This window comes from Cydia strobilella, chromosome 1, assembly GCF_947568885.1.
Source record: "Cydia strobilella chromosome 1, ilCydStro3.1, whole genome shotgun sequence".
NCBI classification, from domain to species: domain Eukaryota; kingdom Metazoa; phylum Arthropoda; class Insecta; order Lepidoptera; family Tortricidae; genus Cydia; species Cydia strobilella.
The window spans coordinates 35252795-35274764 of NC_086041.1; the positions used below are offsets into that span (position 1 = coordinate 35252795).

Below are 21970 nucleotides of genomic sequence, written 5' to 3' on the forward strand. Positions count from 1 at the left end.
AATGATAGCGGACAGGGTAGACTGTCCCTACTTGTCGCACTGTGAGGGATTGCATTCCCCCATCTGCATGATATTATTTTAAATCTAAGCTCGTTGTACATACTAACCCCTTAGTTTGTAAGTTCTACTAATAAAAATATGTGTCCATGTGTTACACGAAATAAAAATATTCATTCATTCATTCATTCATTAAATTTCCTGGCATTTCGCACAAATCATGTCACTGATATTTCGTATCTGAATTGGTTACCTACGTGACAGGCTACACATAGTATAGGAACCGGTACAACCTTCATTTTAAATGGATACATGTACATAATTGTCTTTTAGTTTTAAGACCAGATAATTTTTGTTTCTTCCTAAGTTATTGGGCGGTGAAAAGAGCGTTTGAGGGAAAACCGACAGCACGCCGCCCGGTCGGGCGACCTGGGGTACCGATGGGCGGATGTGGTGGACGCTGATCTGAGGTCCAAGACTGGCGAGAAACGGCACAGGACCGGGATCAGTGGCGAACTGACGTGTTGGAGGCCATGACACACTTTGGGTCGCTGCGCCAGAGGAGTAAGTAAGTAAGTAAATTATCGTGTACAATAAATGATTTTTACTTTACTTTTACTTTTTATACCTAATGTAAAAACTCTTGTTGGTTCGCAGGTGTTGCTTTATTTATTACAGATATTATTAAGTAGCGTAAAAATGCTAAAAGAATACTTATAGGTAGGCACACCAATCTGATATGACGACCCTCGGTGAAATAGGACCTTAATATTGTGCGTGCCTGAAAAAAGCCATTTTTCAAGGAGCCACTACGCTTTTTATAAATTCCCTTGCATCCTGACGTTATTAAAAACATAAAGAACCTTAACGAAACCGTTTTGACTATTGCATTCTATATAAAAACGAGACGTGCCTTTTAAAATAAATATTATACCTACACGCCGGGAAAGCATTAAAAAAGCGTCCGAACACATGTTCAAAGCTAAAAAAAATGAATTTAAAAATTATGTGAAAAGCACAGCGCAAGACTTTTATTAAAGTTTTTTGAAAAACGTCAAAAAAGCTACAAGGCTGACAAACAGTCGCATAATAAAACGGTAAAAACGCCGCCCTTACAGCGGAGACGTATACTTGCTCTCATTAAGGTACTAATTACGCCCCCAGAGCCCGACGCCCGGCGCGCCCCACAGCGCCGCGGAAATTCAAATTTAAATCTCGTACGTTCCGAGCTCACAAATTGCGATTTTTCACCAATAAAAAAAGGCAGCCGATTCGAATTTTTAAACGGTTATTGTTTCCTTTTTATGTTAATGGCCAGTATTGAAATTTCGCAACGGATGTTCCGAAACGGCCGTAGATCGTTTAACTTCGGCTGCGCGGGACAAGATTGAGTTGCCGTTTTATTGTTGTTACTCCCTTTGTTGCTTCTGTAACGACCGTCGATTGTTTTTCTTTTTCAACTCCAGCTCTTATCTTATGAAAAGAGTGCGATTTTTCATCAGGCCGCCTTTAATAAAAACATAATAATCCTCCATGAAACACTTCATTAAAATATTCAGAGGCTCAGGAGTGATTATCAGGCCGGATAACGTTTAGGATGGAAACACCATATTACGAAGTATTTTTTGCTTCATCTTTGACCGCGGGGGTGGACGACCCTCGCTCACTTTTCATAATTACTGTCCCCGCTGTCATCAAACTGGTGGTCACCACTTGTATTTTGGATCCTATTGTTATACCGTAAGGTTGGTAATGGCTCGGAATGTGATTGAGGTAAAGGTACGGGAGGTTGTCACTTGTTAGCGTGCGTAAGTAATAAACTGTTGTGAGCCTCACGCTCGGTTCGGTTTTCGAACGGTCCCTATTTACCCGTATATTGCCTGAATGGACAAGTTGTTGAGGCCAAATATAAAACTCGCTCAAAGTTTACGAGATAATATTCAAGTTATTTTATGAAAATGTCTATAAATTCAATAAGAAATATTTATTGTTGGGTGGAAAACGTGTGATGAAAGTGAAATAGATCGCTTTAAAAATCAATCTTATTTAGAAGTCTAACTCTGCATCTTATCGTACATATGTGTCGTTTTCAAGCAAAAGGTACCACATTGTCAATTGCCATAATTAAGGACGTTCTGACAAGTTTTTCGTATAAAGATACAAGCAATTTTCTTCCCTATGGTAAGCGACAATGTGGTACCTTTTGCTTGAAAACGTCACATATTATTACACATATTTTGATGATCGGATTCCGTAGCAAGAGATGGCAAGATGAGCTCAATTGGAAAGTTTAAATATGCCGCCTGATTTACACATAACTTCATTAATAAAGAATACATTTTGAGAAATAAAATATACTGGTTTAGACGAAATGGGTTAAGCGTGATTTGCAAAGAGCGGTCGTATAGAGAGCGCTCCGTACTTGGCTTGTCAAACGTTTTACCATGGGTATTAAATTAAAAAATTAAAATTCATTTATTTCGAGTATCTGATGTGACTCATAAGTACATAATACAAACATTAAACAAAACACAAACATTAAACAAAACACAAACATTAACCAAAACACAAACATTAAACAAAAAAACTACATTAAGGTAGGTAACTGTGGTAAACACATTGACACCCTTCATCTATTTCTCTTGTATACCTGTTTACCTGTTTATAAAAAAAAACCGGCCAAGTGCGAGTCGGACTCGCGCACCGAGGGTTCCGTACTTTTTAGTATTTGTTGTTATAGCGGCAACAGAAATACATCATCTGTGAAAATTTCAAATGTCTAGCTATCACGGTTCATTAGTTATAGCCTGGTGCCAGACAGACAGACGGACAGACGGACAGTGGAGTCTTAGTAATAGGGTCCCGTTTTTACCCTTTCGGTACGGAACCCTAAAAAACATAGAAAATAATTGAATTTCTTTTTGTGGCCTAGTTATTGAGAAAAACCTGACACGAGCATATAAATAATGTTAACTAAGCTAATAAACCACTAAGGTAGGTATATATTTTATTAGCCATTTTTAAAACTTTGCCTAGATAACGAAACTTCGCTTACATATTTCAATTTCCATCGGCGCGTTGTTTACCCCTGTTCATTTGTATACAAACTCCGAGATAATCCGGAAAGTTTGCCTAAACAAAATATCTTCAAAATTTAATATCCTGAAACTTGATTTAAACAGCAATACATTAACGACGGCCCAACAAAATACATCCGACGGATGGCTTTAGATAAAGCGAGGTATTCGCGGGCCGTATGAAAGGAGTCGGCGGCAGTCGGCATAGGTGAGAATCGGCGCGTGAACAGCGAGTGGATCCAGCTGCTATTCTCAAAGGAAATGCGAGTCTATCGCTCAGTTTCAGCATGATCTTTGACTTTGTGTAGTTATTATGAAGGTCCAGGTTAGTTACATTGGTTGGAAGAGTTTGAGGGTCCAGCAATGAGAATATTCGGCCAGGAAACTGGGGGACATTAAAATGTTACGCGCGCTCGCTTGCCACGCCAAGCGTGATGCGCGCTCGGCCATATTTTTTTTTAAATATTTTTTTTTCATAAAACAGACGCTTGTCGCTTTGTGTTATTTTTGTACATTATAAGGAATTAATGGACTGCGTTTGTTTTGAATTCAAATTTGGAACAAAACACGTGTTTAATTTATGTTGTCAGAGGGATGACTGGCGGAAATGTAACGAGTAACATGTTACAATTGTCATTGTGGCAAAAAGCGTGAGTCGACGAAAATGGGCCCGTTGTTCAAATTAGGGATCCGACGTATATAGAGTTAATGGGACTTGAAATGTTCTTTGACATAGGTAAATAGGGGTCTATTAGATTACGACCCTCTAAAAGATTTACAAACATTATTAAATTGGAAATTGTTTAAAGAACTTTTTAGTTTTTCATATGTCTTGTTACTTACACGCATATAATATATGACTGATGATCCTTGTGACCACTTTCTTACCTGAAACAATGATAATAAAATATTATTTATTATGAATAACATTATGTAACTAATACCAACTTATAAATCTGTATAGAAGTGCAAATTATTAGATCGAAATCATGACGTCGTTGTAATTTCGTAACGCCAAATCTATATTTGTGAAAGACAAAATCGTTTTGTAATTTAATTGAACTGCACTTAGTCGCTTTGCTGTATTCAAAGATAATTACGCAATCAAAAAATAACAAACAAATAAACACTGATTTAAACTTTCACGATTTTATTCACAACGATGGGACTTAATGGCGTAAAATAAGTTTTAAATGTACCTCCAACGTTTCGAGGACGGCGTTGTTCACGTCACGTTCTTGTCACTTTGACCCAGGATGTTCTTTCACCGACATGACTGTGTTAAAATTGTTAAATACCAAACGGTTTCGTCAACGCCATCTACACAAGTATAGGCCAAAGGTGCACCATCTATTCGAGCATACATTTTTCTTGATTTTCCGAAGCACGTTTCTTTCTTAGACTTTACTTATACGGAGTTACATATATCTTTTTTATAAATGAAACCAAACCTATTATCGCAAAATATTCTGCTTTGGCTTTTACACAAACGCAAAGCTTTAATCGTTAAAATATCAAAAATATGCACATTATAAAAGAACGTATTTTTAGGCCACCGTGTAATGTGTCCCAAACGGCTCTCTATCGTTTCCTATATAATTGTAAGTTATAATGTATTGTTTGTCCACATTTTCGTTAGTCATAATTTGGTTTTTCTCAGAAACGCGTACTATTCCAGGATTGCCATAAAACAAACTTAACCTAACCTAACCTATCTACAGGATAACCTGAGGAAAATCCTGCAAAGTTAACGTTTTCAGAATTATGACTAATGATAATATGACAATCATTACATTATGACTTTCAATAATTATGTGAAACAAAGGGACCCCGTCCCAAACACACTAAACGAGCGTCACAGTCATACACAAAGTTAATTAACATACAAAGTTAATAAGTTAGTTAGTATATGGTATGTTTGTATTATATACAAACATACAAGAATAATTCCTGCTAAAAGAAAACAGTAAGGGTATCTTCACAACCCCAACATATAAATTACACTACGCATATCAACGGCGATCAGCATCCACTGCCCTAATTTATCTTTTAATAAATATGTAAAAGGCTCTCATCTTTTGGGTTGTTGTTGCGACCACTTGCCGAGCGAAAGCGAGTCGAACACGAAGTCGAGCCGGGGTTTATCTACCTTTGTCCCTACCACATGTAGCTACAACGATAGAGATAGACGATGTTAAAATCGCGAATATTCATTCAGTTTTATTTAGATATAAATTAATTATTGGGAACAGAAATAGATATCACCACTAGACCCGGCCATGGCGGTACCCGTCCCAAATTCTCTGGTGTATGCTATCTTTGAAAGGCTAGGCGCCTTTTTTTTTTTTTTTAATAAATATTATATGACATTCTTACACAGATTGAGTAAGTCCCACGGTAAGCCCAAGGAGGCTTGTGTTATGGGTACTCAGACAACGATATATATAATATATAAATACTTAAATACATAGAAAACATCCATGACTCAGGAACAAATATCTGTGCTCATCACACAAATAAATGCCCTTACCGGGATTCGAACCCAGGACCATCGGCTTCACAGGCAGAGTCACTTCCCACTAGGCCAGACCGGTCGTTAAACGCCTTTGACCAACTCTAAGGGCGATCAGTACGTGCTTGCACCTCCTGTACGAACCCTTTACTGGATTACGGTAAAGATGGTGCTGCCATCTATCCAACGGGAACAAATCAAAATATTTCATAATAATATTCCCTAGTTTAATTATTAGGATACAACTTTTTTCGAGTCAATCTTCATAAATATTCGAAAATGCTTTACTTACTACTCAATAGACTGCAATCTTTTAAGAGCAGATAATCGTTATTTTTTACCAAGTAAAAGACACGTGATAAAGAAGAGAAGATTTAAAAGTTACTTCAGTAGCATGCCAGCGTATGACGACCGGTCTGGCCTAGTGGGTAGTGACCCTGCCTGCGAAGCCGATGGTCCTGGGTTCGAATCCCGGTAAGGGCATTTATTTGTGTAATGAGCACAGATATTCATTCCTCAGTCATGAGTGTTTTTATATATTATATATATCGTTGTCTGAGTACCCATAACACAAGCCTCCTTGGGCTCACCGTGGGACTTAGTCAATCGGTGTAAGAATGTCCTATATATATATATATATATATATATATATATTTTTTTAATACTATCAGAGCGTATCGTTGTCATCTGAAAATCGTTTATTGATAACCGCCAATTTTTATTTTTTTATTTTAACCATTTAATCCAGATAACATTGATCCATAATTAAAACATACAAAACATTTACAATAAAAAATAAAAATAAAAATAAAACTAAAAATAATCGAAAAGCCAATGAATCGGGATTTATAATTGCGATTGCGAGTGGGATGACAATTTGGGCAACTTGTTTTCTATAAACGATTGTCACGGGCCCTGCATGGGGGCCTAACTGAGATGACAATTGTACAACGACAATCGCCAAACGAAAATAAAACATGGATCGGAATGACAGATGTTGCGAAAAGTCACGTGGTCCCCATGAACACTTGACTCCCCCAACAGGGGAAGAGAACCAGTCAAGAATTATACTGACCGAATAATACAGTGAATTCCGGACATGATTCCGCCCGCGCCCAGGGGCACGAATTAGTGAGCTACGTGATCAAACTTGCCGATTTTTTTACGGAATATTACTTGGGCGTGTTTTTACAACGGGTCCGTGACGACTTCGTAATGATATTTTTATGCGATATGATAATTGCATCTGTACTTTAATAACTAAGACGAAATTTGCTGAAAAGAAAATATAAATTTTGTATAACAAAACTTCCGTGAGACATAGACATATTAAATATATTAATAACGGGTCACTCACGTGTTTTAAGTCGAAAACGCTCGACATGTTTCACTCCGTACCGAGGAGCGTCATCAGGAGCTTGCGTCGACAGTGACGGACCGGCGCAGACTGCGGGCCGCAGCCCTCCGCGCCCGATGACTCGGCGCAAGCTCCTGATGACGCTCCTCGGTACGGAGTGAAACATGTCGAGCGTTTTCGACTTAAAACACGTGAGTGACCCGTTATTAATATATTTAATAAATTTTGTATTGTTAATATCTCTAAAACTAAGTCAAATCCTGACATTTTTTTCTTTAGGACTAATGACTCCCTTTATACATAGCAACGAATTTCCCTATATTTTACATTAAGAATTATAAAACACGTTTAAATAGGTATTTCGTATTCAGTGAACAATTCACGACGTCGCAATTGTATCTGTACGTTTATTTATTTATTTAATCCATAAAGGTATGACATCTCGCTTTGTGTGGTAGGGCACAGGACAGCGGATGTCTAGAGCAGAGCCCAACTGGGGAGATACCTCCACCTTACAGAAAACCGCAGCCAAATAACACTAGACCCTACTAATAGTGTTGTGTTCCTGCCGGTGAGTAAGGTTGCCAGAGCTCGAGGGAGAGGAGTGTTAGGGTCGGCAACGCGCATGTAACTCCTCTGGAGTTGCAGGCGTACATAGACTACGGAGACTGCTTAACAGCAGGCGGGCCGTATGCTTGTTTGCCACCGACGTAGTATTAAAAAAAGGTAGGTTCAAAATAAAGTGGTACCTATGCGAAATTTTAAATCTCATCTTTTCATATTGATATTTTTGTATCTCGTTCGCACATATATTGATTTGTAAAGCTTTTTTAAATGTTTGAATACTAATCATGATTTTTATCATCTATTGCAACAACCGCGGATTACCGCGGCATTATGCCTATCCTATTTTAGCGTCCAATGTTTTGTATGTCTGTATGTCTTCTTTTCCTTATGTAATATGTTGTGGTGTTAAATAAATGCATTTTCTTTCTTTCAACAATAGCAACAATATATGTGTAGTCTATAGCATTTCCCTCGAATGTATGTATGTACAGTCAAGGGCATAAATATATATACATTCCCAAAGTTTCAAAAATATGTGTACGCTCTTACACCTTAGACAATAAAGTCGTGTTCACATATTTTTAAGCCATTTTTCTGGATCGATATTTTTGCCTTCGACTGTGCGCTGAGAGTAAGACGCTCAAAACTCGCTCAGTATACAGACAGTAGGTATCTAAATATACTTTTTTAATACAGTTGCTCAAAAAGAGCTACTTTACGTAGCTGTTTAGCGTGCGGAAAGTTGGTTTTCGCGAACTAGTGCTTTTTACTTTTCCAATTTTTTTAAATTTATTCTTATTCCAATTCATGACTACTTATTGATGAGTGTTAATATTAGTTTCCTTTAAACTTCTTAATTAACATAAAAACCTACTGTTAATGTAAAAATACGAAAAATATATATATATTTCATATTTTATTACTTGTCTCTTCATCATTATAACATGTCTACTTTGTTTATATCGAATATTGAAAAACCGTTCTTAATAAGTTGTCTGAATAGAACGGAACGCCGTGGGAACGCCTGTCAAAGAAGAGGCGTTTTTTCTTTCTGCTTTAAGTTTCCAAAGGCAACATTCGGTATTGATTTTGTGTTCGATACACAAATAATCGTAATTAACGATATTTCGGTAATAAAAGTACAATATTTTATATTTACAATTGTTTCTGTCTTATAGAACATGCATTAAAAAAAAAAACTTTCATTGAAGTGGGTTCAATTATAATAACACCCAGCTAAAAAAACACCTCTTCATAATGTCAATGTCAGTGATGTCACAGAATTAATAATGTAAGTTTCGAATTCCTTACTTGTTGTTTTTCATATTTTTTCGCAACTGTATTAAAAAACGTCGTTCGATACACGTGCGGAAATGTCATTCTTCACTCGTCCCGAGTCTTGCCACTCGCCTGCGGCTCGTGGCAAGATATCTCGGTACTCGTGAAGTAATGACATACTTTCCGCACTAGCATCGAAATGTACTATTATCTGGCCAAAGCATCGTATGGCACCTTTGTACGTACGTATAAAATCAGACACTCGAACGTGACCTTTACAAACTGTTTCAAATGCTAACAGCACGAACTTAAACGGCAGTTTTATACAAATATAATTGGAGTTCCTGGCACCCCCAGTTGATATTTTCAAAAGGGCTTATTTCTCTACGGAAACCATACAAAAATAAGCACTTTTGAAAAGACACCAGTTGGAGATTTATCGGCGCTGATAGTCTCTGTTTGGTTGTTCGCGTTCGCTGTTTGGACAGTTAGTAGTCTTCGGAACTTTGGACCCGTGGCTCTGTTCTATTTTGAAAAAGGCGTAACTTCTACAGCTGTCATGCGGTTTCAACCTTATAATAACGTGAATGAGTTTAATTAAAGGGAATGGAAATTGAAATTGAACTAAGCGCTTTTTAGAGAGTCATCCTCCGGCGATATTACTTAACCCCCCCCCCCCCCCCCCAGTTCACTGGCTACGCCCTTGTGTCTGTCTGTGGTATCTTAGCTCTTAAACGGATGGTCCGATATCGATGCGGCCAGTTCTTAAACCAATCCAGCAGTTTGAAGAGTATCAGCTCTTTTAGAAAATGATGTAAGGCATTTTGGTATAAAATGGTTTAAAAGGTTCTCTGCCTTTTCGCCGAAAATTGTATTGCCGAATATCACTTACCAACCAACTTTTCGCAGAAGTCTCCAACCTAGACCTAGTACGACATTTTCATTTCCCAACTATGGGGTTGGGAAATGAAATGGTTGCGAAATAATTATTTGGTAAAAGTTATTCGGCCAAATGAGACTTCTGCGAAAAGTTGGTTGGCAAGTGAAATTCGGCAATACAATTTTCGGCGAAAAGGCAGGATCCCGGTTTAAAATCGTAGGGGTTAATAAATAGGTATTGTACATTGAACTAGTCTATTAACTCACAGGTGAACAATTTTCACCCTATAGTCGGGAGCGCGGTGACGCCGCTGCACATCGGTCAAACGTCATTAGTGATGACCACGATTAATAGCACCGGTAGTATAACTATAACTAGCTACGTATCTTGCAGTGTGTTATGATCAAGCCCATTATCTACGTATCCTATATTCGCCTTTAGTCAATCATAATTCCACTAGGTATTAATTGTATGTTCAGTAATTCAGCATTGTGGAGTTGGACTGATATAAATATCATCAGTTTACAATTTATGACTGTGTGACTACTTAAAAAACTACAAAATAATTTTATTTGTGCCCTAGTTGGATTGAGGATTTGGAAATGTTAATAAAGTAAATAAACAAAAAAATAAAAATTATTTATTTCAGAAAACATAGGTTCCATAATATGGTTAGTAACTATTTACTTAAGAACTATGTTAGAATATTATTAAAAGGCAGGGAAAACTAAAATTAAATTAAAATTACATTAAATTAAATCAAATTAGTTCAAATTAATATAAATTCATTCAGGGATAAGTTCGCCTTTATACATTGTATATTTTCTGTTTAATTGTATATCTTAACCTGTTTTATGTGCAATAAAGTGTTTACATACATACATACATACAAATTCATAAATATAAAAATGATGGCGTAGTTATATTCGATATTTTTTTTACTTGAAAGCAATTATCAAGAGGCTTTCTTAATGAATTTAATAGATAGGTGTAGGTAATACTTACTTCTTGTTGAAAATATAATTTTATTATATGTTACCTGGGCGCAGTTATGCACCAACGGTGAATTCAGGGTTCCCTACGACGGGAGTTTCACCAACCCTAACTTTCAATTAATTAAATATATTAATAACGGGTCACTCATGTGTTTTAAGTCGAAAACGCTCGACATGTTTCACTCCGTACCGAGGAGCGTCATCAGGAGCTTATAAATGTATGTATGTATGTATGTATGTATGTAGGTTTAATATGTCTGTGTCTCACGGAAGTTTTGTTTTCAATTAATTGCAAAATTGATAACAGAATTCGGTTATAATCTAGCTGTCAACGTATAGTCATACTTGTTATGAACAAAATGCTGCACTTCATGATAAAAGCAAGCCGCTTTGCACAGTGCTAGTAGGGACCAAACTGAGTGATTTGACCCGCAGCAGCGCAAGTTTCACCCCTTAGGAACAGAGATGGCGCCACTTCTTTAAAAAATATTTCAAAAAATTCTACAAGCTAAACCAATGAACCGATTTAAATGTTTAATATCTCAAATGAAAGCTCATTATATACATTACTTGTAAAAAAATACTTAAAAAATATATACTGATTACTTTCGACAAAAAACGGCATCTTAAGTTTTTTTTTTACTCGATTGATAGTTTTTACTTGGTTTCTCAAAAAAAATGTATGAAACATGAATAGCTTAATGCATGTATATATTACTGAATCAATAACAAGTATTATAAAAAAAACCCGACATCGATACCTCTCATACTTCACGAAATATAAAAGTTTGAATGTGAGTGTAAATTTCTTCAAAATATATTTCAAAAAAATCTACAAGCTTAACTATTTGACCGATTTCAATGTTTAATATCTCAAATAAAAGCTCATTATATACATTACTTATAAAAAAATACTCATAAAACATATACTGAACCCTTTTGGCAAAAAACGGCATCTTAAGTTTTTTTTCTTACTCGATTGATAGTTTTTACTTGATTTCTTTAAAAAAATATTATGGAACATGAATAGTTTAATAAATATATATATAGTACTGAGTATATAAATCTATTACAAAAAAACCCGACACCGATACCTTTCATTCTTCACGAAATTGCACGTTCTTACAAATAAATCCTTTAAAAAAAATCTTCAACCGCATTAAGTGCACTGATTTTAATATGAAATGTGTCATATGAAAAGAAATCACCCAATTTATTTTAATAAATAAAAAAATAAAAACATAAAAACTGAATAAAGTTTTTTCCTGGTGCTGAATTACAAAAAAATATAACAAATCTAAAATTAGGAATTATTTTTATTTAAAGTGACTACATTTGTAAACAAAAAACTTAAATGTCCTCTTCGGGTTCACCGGTAGATGTAGAACTGAAAAAAAAAGTCGTTTTGAGAAGTACTCGTACCATTTAAATACTACAAAATCACCGATCATACATGAAAAGGTTGCTGTAGATTTACTGTTGAATTATTTTTGTGCCTAGTTGATTACCATTAAACCTATAATTTTGTGCCAGACCTATAATCAGTGGTCAGCATGCAAAATAACTCTGGATTGAAAATTACATTAACTTACTTTTGATTTGTACAGCCACCTTTGCATGATTTACACTGGGCTGTGCATGGTAAGCTGACGCGACGACACTCACAACGCATAGTTTCGCAGCCAGATTTGCAGCCACAATGGTCCAAGAGGCTTAATTGCGACCAAATCGCTGTAACTGCCGACCATTCCGGAGTCCAACTCTCTTTTTCCTCAGTCCATCCCCAAGAAGATGGACATGGTATGGAAACTTCTGGTTTCATAGCGTTTCCCCATATATGGCCCGCTTGGTAAGCCGCTCGAAGTGCATGTTTATAGAGAGCAGCTGATGTAGGTGGCAGGCTTGTCACAAGCTTGTTTTTTGAAGCAAACAAATATTTGTGAACTTCATTTACGTTTATGTGTTCCGTTTGGCCAAACAATAACACAAATCTAGGGTAACTTTATACTAAAATTAAAATATGTAGTTACACACCTGACAACTGACAAAATCAAAAACTTAAAAGTTGACATACTCCTATTTTCCCGTCTTTTTATAGTGGCCAGAGAAAGGCAGCTTGATCTGAACGAATTCTTCCAGTACGAAAACCAAATTTGTCCACCTTCGTTGTCAGTCAATGGAGGGCGTCGTTCAGGGAACAAATCTGATTTAGCCGAGAAATTAGAACCTGCCAACCCTGCCACCTACATCAGCTGCTCTCTATAAACATGCACTTCGAGCAGCTTATCAAGAGGGTCATATATGGGGAAACGCTCTGAAACCAGAAGTTTCCATACCATGTACATCTTTTCGGGGATGGACTGAGGAAAAAGAGAGTTGGACTCCGGAATGATCGGCAGTTACAGCGATTTGGTCTCAATTAAGCCTCTTGGACCATTGTGGCTGCAAATCTGGCTGCGAAACTATGCATTGTGGGTGTCGTCGCGTCAGCTGGCCATGCACAGCCCAGTGTAAATCATGCAAATGTGGCTGTACAAATCAAAAGTAAGTTAATGTAATTTTCAATCCAGGGTTATTTTGCATGCTGACCACTAATTATAGGTCTGGCACAAAATTATAGGTTTAATGGTTATCAACTAGGCACAAAAATAATTCAACAGTAATCTACAGCAACCAGTTCATGTATGATCAGTGATTTTGTAGTATTGGAATGGTACGAGTACTTCAAAACGACTATTCTTTTTCAGTTTTACATCTACCGGTGAACCATATAATTTGACATCACCTAATAATAATTAGTTGCCCGTTTATTTTTGTATTTAATACACTGACAATTATCTGAAAATTATCTGATTCAATTCGGCTTATATGTATAAAAACTACTAGATTGACCTACTTTTATATTATACACAAAGATTTAAGATTAGATCCTAAGTATGCATGTAATATTGGTATGCCCCCACGGGGTCCATGTGGAACTACCAAGAATTTGTAATACCTATAAAACCATGGTTGCAATAAATAAATATGAAATATGAACCCGAAGAGGACATTTAAGTTTTTTGTTTACAAATGTAGTCACTTTAAATAAAAATAATTCCTAATTTTAGATTTGTTATATTTTTTTTTTGTAATTTACCACCAGGAAAAAACTTTATTCAGTTTTTATTTATATTTTTTTTATTTATTAAAATAAATTGGGTGATTTCTTTTCATATGACACATTTCATATTAAAATCAGTGCACTTACTGCGGTTGAAGATTTTTTTTAAAGGATTTATTTGTAAGAACGTGCATAATTGAACTTAAATATTTCGTGAAGAATGAAAGGTATCGGTGTCGGGTTTTTTTGTAATACTTTTATATACTCAGTACTATATATATATCTATTAAACTATTCATGTTCCATTTTTTTTTTAAAGAAATCAAGTAAAAACTATCAATCGAGTAAGAAAAAAAACTTAAGATGCCGTTTTTTGCCAAAAGGGTTCAGTATATGTTTTATGAGTATTTTTTTATAAGTAATGTATATAATGAGCTTTTATTTGAGATATTAAACATTGAAATCGGTCAAATAGTTAAGCTTGTAGAATTTTTTGAAATATATTTTGAAGAAATTTACACTCACATTCAAACTTTTATATTTCGTGAAGTATGAGAGGTATCGGTGTCGGGTTTTTTTTATAATACTTGTTATTGATTCAGTAATATATACATGCATTAAGCTATTCATGTTTCATACATTTTTTTTGAGAAACCAAGTAAAAACTATCAATCGAGTAAAAAAATTTTTTTGTCGTTTTTTGTCGAAAGTAATCAGTATATATTTTTTGAGTATTTTTTTAAAAGTAATGTATATAATGAGCTTTCATTTGAGATATTAAACATTTAAATCGGTTCATTGGTTTAGCTTGTAGAATTTTTTGAAATATTTTTTAAAGAAGTGGCGCCATCTCTGTTCCTAAGGAGTGAAACTTGCGCTGCTGCGGGTCAAATCACTCAGTTTGGTCCCTACTAGCACTGTGCAAAGCGGCTTGCTTTTATCATGAAGTGCAGCATCCGGGCAAAAAATGGCCATAACAAGTATGACTAGTACCTATACTACAGTTCATGATTCGAATCGTTGAAGTTACTAGGAGAAAGAGCTCAAAATTGCTAATTAATCTTTTTGGCAACCGTATTGTGCTCTAAAAAAGCGCTACGATTTTTCAAAAACTGCTGGGTGAACCTAATGCACCTTAGGGGCCCACCCATTACCAGTCCGCCGAACGATATCGGCCTGTCAGTTGTTCGTGTCAAAGTTTGTTCTAACTGACATGCTGATATCGTCGGACTGATAACGGGAAGAATGAGTGAAAGAAGGCTAACAAAGAAAGTGTATAAGGGAGAGGTAGAAACGGAAGTTGGAAGGAAAAGACCTCGGCGGACTATCTCTGATCAGATCGGGGAAATCCTGAAGAAAGGCCAGGTCAAGAGCACCCTAAACCGGCGAGCGTGTATGAGGAATGTTATGAAAGTGAAGGAAGCGAAAGAGGTATGCCAAGATCGTAGCAAGTGGAAATTCGTGATCTCTGCCTACCCCTCCGGGAAATAGGCGTGATTATATGTATGTATGTGATAATGGGTGGGCCCCTTAAGACAACGTATTTTATAAATAAAAAAGCTATAAATATAAAATTAGGGATATTGGCCTCGATTGAACCGCCCCGAGCGAACTACTCGAGCAAGCAAACAGAGCGGACCAAGAATTTCGTTATTAATTCGAGATTCAGACTTCGGGATCTTTAGGAACAAATAAGAGGAGAAAGTTTTAGTCGCACTGGAAATAAAATTTTGCCTAAATAAATCTTTGCGTTATTATTAGGATTTGTTTGCATATAAATGTATACTGCCGTCATAATAAAACAATTACGATTACATTACATACACACATATTACATTATGAATTTGGTATATGAATCTAGAGTACCTACATTATTCAATTAGTTTTGCAGGTATTTTAAAATTAAGGATTTATACTTAAAGCTACTAATAAAGTTACAACTAACTAAATATTACAACTAAATAGCCTCTGATGAGCAAAGATTAGCAGGTTAAAATTATCAAGGCCAGGACATGTAACTTTTATAATACCTTCTATGTAAAACCCTTTCTATGTCATCATTCGCTTGCCCTTGTCCCATTCACTTGGGGTCGGAGTAGCATGTCTTTTTCTTCCATACCTCTCTGTCACCCGTCATCTCATCATTCACTTGCGTTAGTTTCATATCATCTTTCACACAGTCCATCCACCTTTTCCTCGGTTTTCCTCTCCTCGTACCTCCCTCCAATGTAAAACCCTTTCTATGTGCAAATTATAAATGATTATGATTATATATGATCAATTGTTTTTATCTTTGTTTTACAATTATGAATAACTGAAATAAATGTGCTTGTGTAACAGAATTTAAAAGTGGAAAAATTACTGCCTTGGGTGAGACTTGAACTCATGGCCTCTGGATCGATACTCCAGCGCTCTGCCAACTGACCCAACTAGACCTCATCCATAGGTGAGATGGAAAAATTACTGCCTTGGGTGAGACTTGAACTCACGGTCTCTGGATCGATACTCCAGCGCTCTGCCTACTGAGCCACAGTTGGCAGAGCGCTGGAGTATCGATCAAGAGGCCGTGAGTTCAAGTCTCACCCAAGGCAGTAATTTTTCCACTTTTTGTATCCTAAGCTTAAGAGCATCGTTCGCAGACGTTTCTGGTTGTTAAAAAATAATTTAGATTTTTTGGTGTTGCAGGTGTCCATGGACACTTTTGCGTCCTATACCATAAAAAAACCAATCACCTTTCTTTAGGTAAGATTGCATATTACTTCTTACCCTATAAGGTCAAGCCTAAACCATCCGCCTCCCGCACTACTTCGCGAAACTTTTTTAATTAAATGCAGAAAATATTTCCCCCTATATTTATTAGCATAAAAAGCCCCCGGGTCGCTATCACTGTTTACGTGACCCGACTTTATTAAATCCCTATTTGGTACTCGCTTCACCTGATTTTTATTTGACGCTGTCGGGACTTAATGAATTCTATACTTTAAGTATAGCTGTGCGACAGTGTTTGACGTTATTATATTTGTTTTAATTTTTTACTCTCGTTTTATCACTCACTTTTTCCAAGCAATTTATGTACTACTTGGTGTAAGTAAAACGTACTGTCTAAAGTACGTCTTTTTCATGTATACAAAGTAACAATTATCGATCAAGCCAGAGCTTTTATCCCTATTCGGGGTTAACTCTCCTGATACTCTTTCGCAACTCTTGGCGATTTTGTGTCATTTCCGACGTTGTGGACGGCCTTTGCCTCTTTTGCATTATTTTATGGTCAGCACCTCTAGAGTAACGTGGTTCTCACTTCGGCGTATCACGTGTCCAAACCAGCGTAGCCGGTTCTCTTGTATTTTTTGGAGTTTCTCGGCTAATCTTAAATACCCCCGGATGGCCCAGATGTTTCTATTTTGGATCCTGTCTAGTCTGGTTACACTACTAGCTCATTGCCCATCGATTCAATTTAGTAAAATACCAAGTATGGTGAGAGAAGATTTTGCATCATTCTTACTGATTGCAAAACACTGCCACCACGTAGAACAGCCGAAAGCGACATACGCAAACTCGATATTTACCGTATTTTCACGCAAAATATTCCTTTGACCTGATTTTCTACTGTCACATACGGTTTCTGAGTGGGGTGGTAACGTCCGATGAATTTTGAATATTTAATGAATGATTTATCAACTACAACAATATACAAAACATAGAGCTGAAGCAAAGAGGAAGAAGGAGAGACCAAGAGGTTACATGGATCAAGTAGAGGAAAAACTCAACGTCGTGTCGTATCAGGCTGTCGAGGATAAGGCAGAGGACCGGCACCGAAAAGAGGTAGTCTTAAATATATTATACAGGGTTGCAAAAAAATTGGCAATGCCAGGGAGGTTTTGGGATTATACTGAGCAACTTTTACTATGGGACCAACTACGAAATCGCGAAAATTTACTCTCCTAGAAAATGGACCAGCTAAAATGTATGAAACAGACAAAAAATTTTCGCGATTTCGGGTTTGGTCCCATAGTAAAACTTGCTTACTATAATCCCAAAACCTCATTGGCAACTTTACTGGAATGCACTTATTTTTTAGCCACCGTGTACAATGATGAGTGAATGATAACCCTTGAATTATAAGCTCTGTGACACCTTATCAATTATAAGCAAGTTCAAGGCCGATTAACGTATTCGCTGTTTGTCATTGGAACTCACCTCACCTACTCAGAGTCGGGAACTGGCGCTGAATTAATGATTAATAGCGAAAGGATTAATCAGGATCCGACGAGATTAACTTGAGCACTGTTAACATGAATTACTAGATGGGTGTGGATTTGTAGGAGTTTGCAATCGGTTTGGGGAAACGAGAACAGTTTATATGATACTGAACCATGGTTATTGATATAGCTGAATTTCTAGATTTTTTTATGACATAGGAGTTTTAAGCCTATCAGCCTATTATAAACTTAATATAAATAATAAAATAAATGATCCCAAATCACTATGGAAAAATTTAAAATCGACTTTACTGCCCAAGAAAAATACAGAACTGCCTACCTCATTTAGCGACCCAGAAATAATCAACTCACATTTTCTGACACTACCGGGCACAACAGACATTAGCATATCTGACCTCACTTACTTTGAATATCATAGATTTAATGAATCTGTGTTTCAGTTGCACCCAACAAGCTCTGATCAAATAATTAAAATTGTTAAGAACCTCAAGTCAAATGCTGAGGGCTGTGATGGCATTAATTTAAACATGCTATTATTGACTTTTCCTTATACTGCAGACATAATTACCAAAATAATAAACACCTCTTTTTTGACATGTACATTCCCTAACATCTGGAAATTAGCTATTGTTCGCCCACTACCTAAAATATCAAACCCATCTGAACTGAAAGATTTAAGGCCGATTATATATTACACTATATTTACCTATATATATTGCACAATACCAGATCGGTATTTGCCATCATTAATCAAAACATCAAACGTCTAATAAACAGCATGGCTGCGAATTTACTCAAATTTAATAGTCCATCGATATCAATACATCGGTGTTTGGAGCGCGCCTCAATGGGGGGTGACTTGCCGCGAGTTTGAGTTTTCATCGTGACTCGACGTTTACGGTACGACGCCCTTATAGACTGAGAGCTAAACGAAGTTTATTTAAGGAGTAAGAGTAGCTAATCATTTTAATTATCAGCATCGGGGAGGTTTGGGTGCAGGAATGTTTTACAATATTGAGCTAAAAATCGGTAAAAAGTACAAAAACAGATACTATTTCAACATTTCATAGCTCACTTGGAGCTTACTACCTATTTTTAAACCAGAGTTTGGTAACTATTATACAATGAAAATAGTTATAAGTCATTCCCATCGAGGTATGCTTCAGTCAGTCAGTTTCCGCACAGTCGCAGTCGCACCCATAATAACTAGTGCAATTCCAAAAATTGGCGTCTTCGAATTTGATTGTCGAGCAGACCACAGTCATGCTTCACTGGTGAGCCGAGATACAAAGCCGGGATAACGCTCTAGCAATGTGGTACTCCATGATAAAATAAATAACAACAAACAACCTTCCTAGCATTATCTAAAACATCGTAAGCGTTTTTAAGTGACACTATAGTGAAATACTTCGGTGAATGTGCTTTCATGAATAGCGAGATGAAATAACGCATGGACAAATTATGAATGGAAGTGACCATGCAGTATTGCAGTGGCGTGTACCTTCGATATGTTTTAAAATCCGTCAAACGATTTTTCGCGTTAGATTAAGTTTTAAGTATTATGTGTAAGGGCTACGGCTATTAAACGGCTGCAGATTCGACTGTTTGCTTCAAAGGAAAGAATTTAATTAAATGTTAGCTTCTTTTGTCTGTACTTGATGACGTAGGGGATCCCCCGTCACCTCCCGGTCTACGCGCCCTTACGCTTCCTCGCCGCCCAGAATTAATCGCTACTTCGGACCGTGTGAAAGGGCTCTGACAATTACGTTTGTGCTCAAGGAAGCAGTACTTAATTTGAATTATTTCTTGCAAAGCTGTAGGCAAGTTACTTGCTAAGAGCAAAACGCGCACTTAGGCATGGGTTGATGAATGTTAGAGAAATGTTGAGCTTTGTAACAAGTCCTGGTTTATTGTTAGGCCGTCTGACACATGTGACGTGGTGTGGGAAGGTCTTATTCTCGAGCATGGGTGACGTATTGTGGGATTTGTGGGTAGACTGCCAGATGAATAGACGATGTACCAAAGTTTGCTTGGAGCGCATGGATTGTAAAGGCTAGGTCTCCCGCTATGATTATTACGTTATTCTATTTAGAGGAAAGGAAACTACGTGGCCGCGTCCTCATACAAACGTAGTCCCGTGTGTATAAATGTATAATTTTCATTTGTTTTATCATTTCAAAATAGAACGAGTAAACGTTTTACATTTAAGAATAATATACTTGTTGGTTTTATTTTATTTGTATTACAATTTTTAGCTAAAATAAAAACTAATTACAGACAGAGATAATTAATATATGTTACTTCAATGTGCATGCCAAATTACATGTTATTTCGGCTTGTCGTTTTAAAATCAGAGTATAACTTCGATTCCATACGAGCGGCTTCATGGTGGAGGGTTCGTGAGACGTAACTTATTTTCCGTATTTTACGCACATATTTCACTATCAAATATACATGACCTATATTAATGATAGCTATCTGATAATAAACATATAATTTATGAACACGTTTTTAAAAGGCAATAACAATAAAAATTAATAGCACAGGTGGAGTTCGATAGAGATTTATACAGGTTTTTCGGCCAATTTAGATAATGACATAATTTGGGTCAAAGTATTAATGGTGAACTCAGATATTGTCCATTAGGATAATTAAGAAACGGCCGGGTTGGCTCCCGAAGTATTAAGTCAAAGTAATTAAATCATAATTTAAGTTTAAAGTTAGAATGTAGCGTGAGCTGAATCTGTAATTAAGAATTAATTATTCAAAATATTTAGATCAGTACGGTTTCACTCACTATTATTTTTAGTCGCTTTTGGCGACATGTTTAGGATTCTTTGGGATTAATTATTGTATAAGTACAGCATGTTTTTTTAGTGCTATGAAACGGTTTTGGAAGAAATTTTTAATTAAACCTGAATTAAAACAGCGTTGACAAATTAGGATATTTTATTTAGCGGAAATGTATTGAGTAATCATCATTTGTGGCAACTATGACGTCGCGTCAGTAACGCTGCGTCTTACGTAGGCGAACACGAAGCGAAACGGCGCGGCGCGGCGCGGCGGGTCCTAGGCGTTCGCGTTCGCAACGAGATCGCCCACGTAGGACACTTCTATAGGTATCAAAGGATTGATTCAACCCGCTCCGCGACGCGTCGCGCCGCGCCGCTTCGCGTTCGCGTGTTGTTCGCGTACGTAGTACGCTGCGTTAGTTCGACGTTTCAAATAAAAACATAGTAAGTAGTGATGATACAATACGCGCAGAATTATTTTGTAAGGCAAAATAAAAGTCGTAAATTAAAAATAAAACGTAACTTAGTTAATTAAGGCCTATATTAACTGTCCGTGGAATATGAATATGTGGTTGTATAAAAAATACGACTGTATAATTTTTTTTACCTAAAGGTACTCGTATCGTAGCAAGCAAATTAGGAAAAGCGAATTATAAAATTACATATGTATCTTTACGTCCACATTACAACTCTATTTATCGTAATTACTGCTTTACCGTAGTCAGAAAAAAAACAAGGCGTAAGGGAGTTAGGTCACAATCCAAGCAAAGTCTGTGCTCAAGCTTAATACTAGACGGTATAATTAGGTGTTTTATAAAAAAAAGCTCAGAACAATAGGAGCTTTCAGTGGCTGTAGCGCTGTTAAGAACTCAGTCCAAAGTGAGTCCTCAGACGAAGCGATTTATCGTGTCACCGTGGTAATAGCTGTAATGATCCGATCCCCGTGGAAGGATTACTGGCGTAATAACGCCGGGAACGACACCGAGACAATAGTGGTAATTTCTTTTATCAAATGCTTTAAACAAAGACAAGTTTGTAAAAATACTGTCAATCTGTGCACAGCACATCGTTGTTGGAGATAGCGTAAAGTCAGCGAGCCCTCAGTTTCATGTCCGGAAGTTATTTGTTGATTTGAGCAAATCACTTTTAAGTAGGTCAAACTGAAGCTGACATGTTCACCTAGTGTCCAAAG

General features: G+C 36.6%; 1 protein-coding gene and 1 long non-coding RNA gene across 4 annotated transcripts in view; one reads left to right on the forward strand and one right to left on the reverse strand.

The window, feature by feature from the left end:
• Window positions 1-21970, forward strand: part of LOC134745394 (uncharacterized) — a 214409-nt gene that overhangs the window by 178913 nt on the left and 13526 nt on the right. The window contains exon 2 of the long non-coding RNA XR_010128166.1: window positions 7549-7673. This is a non-coding gene — a long non-coding RNA (uncharacterized LOC134745394). The remainder of the gene's footprint in view (window positions 1-7548; window positions 7674-21970) is intronic.
• Window positions 1-21970, reverse strand: part of LOC134745227 (CUGBP Elav-like family member 4) — a 329485-nt gene that overhangs the window by 178264 nt on the left and 129251 nt on the right. The window lies entirely within an intron of this gene.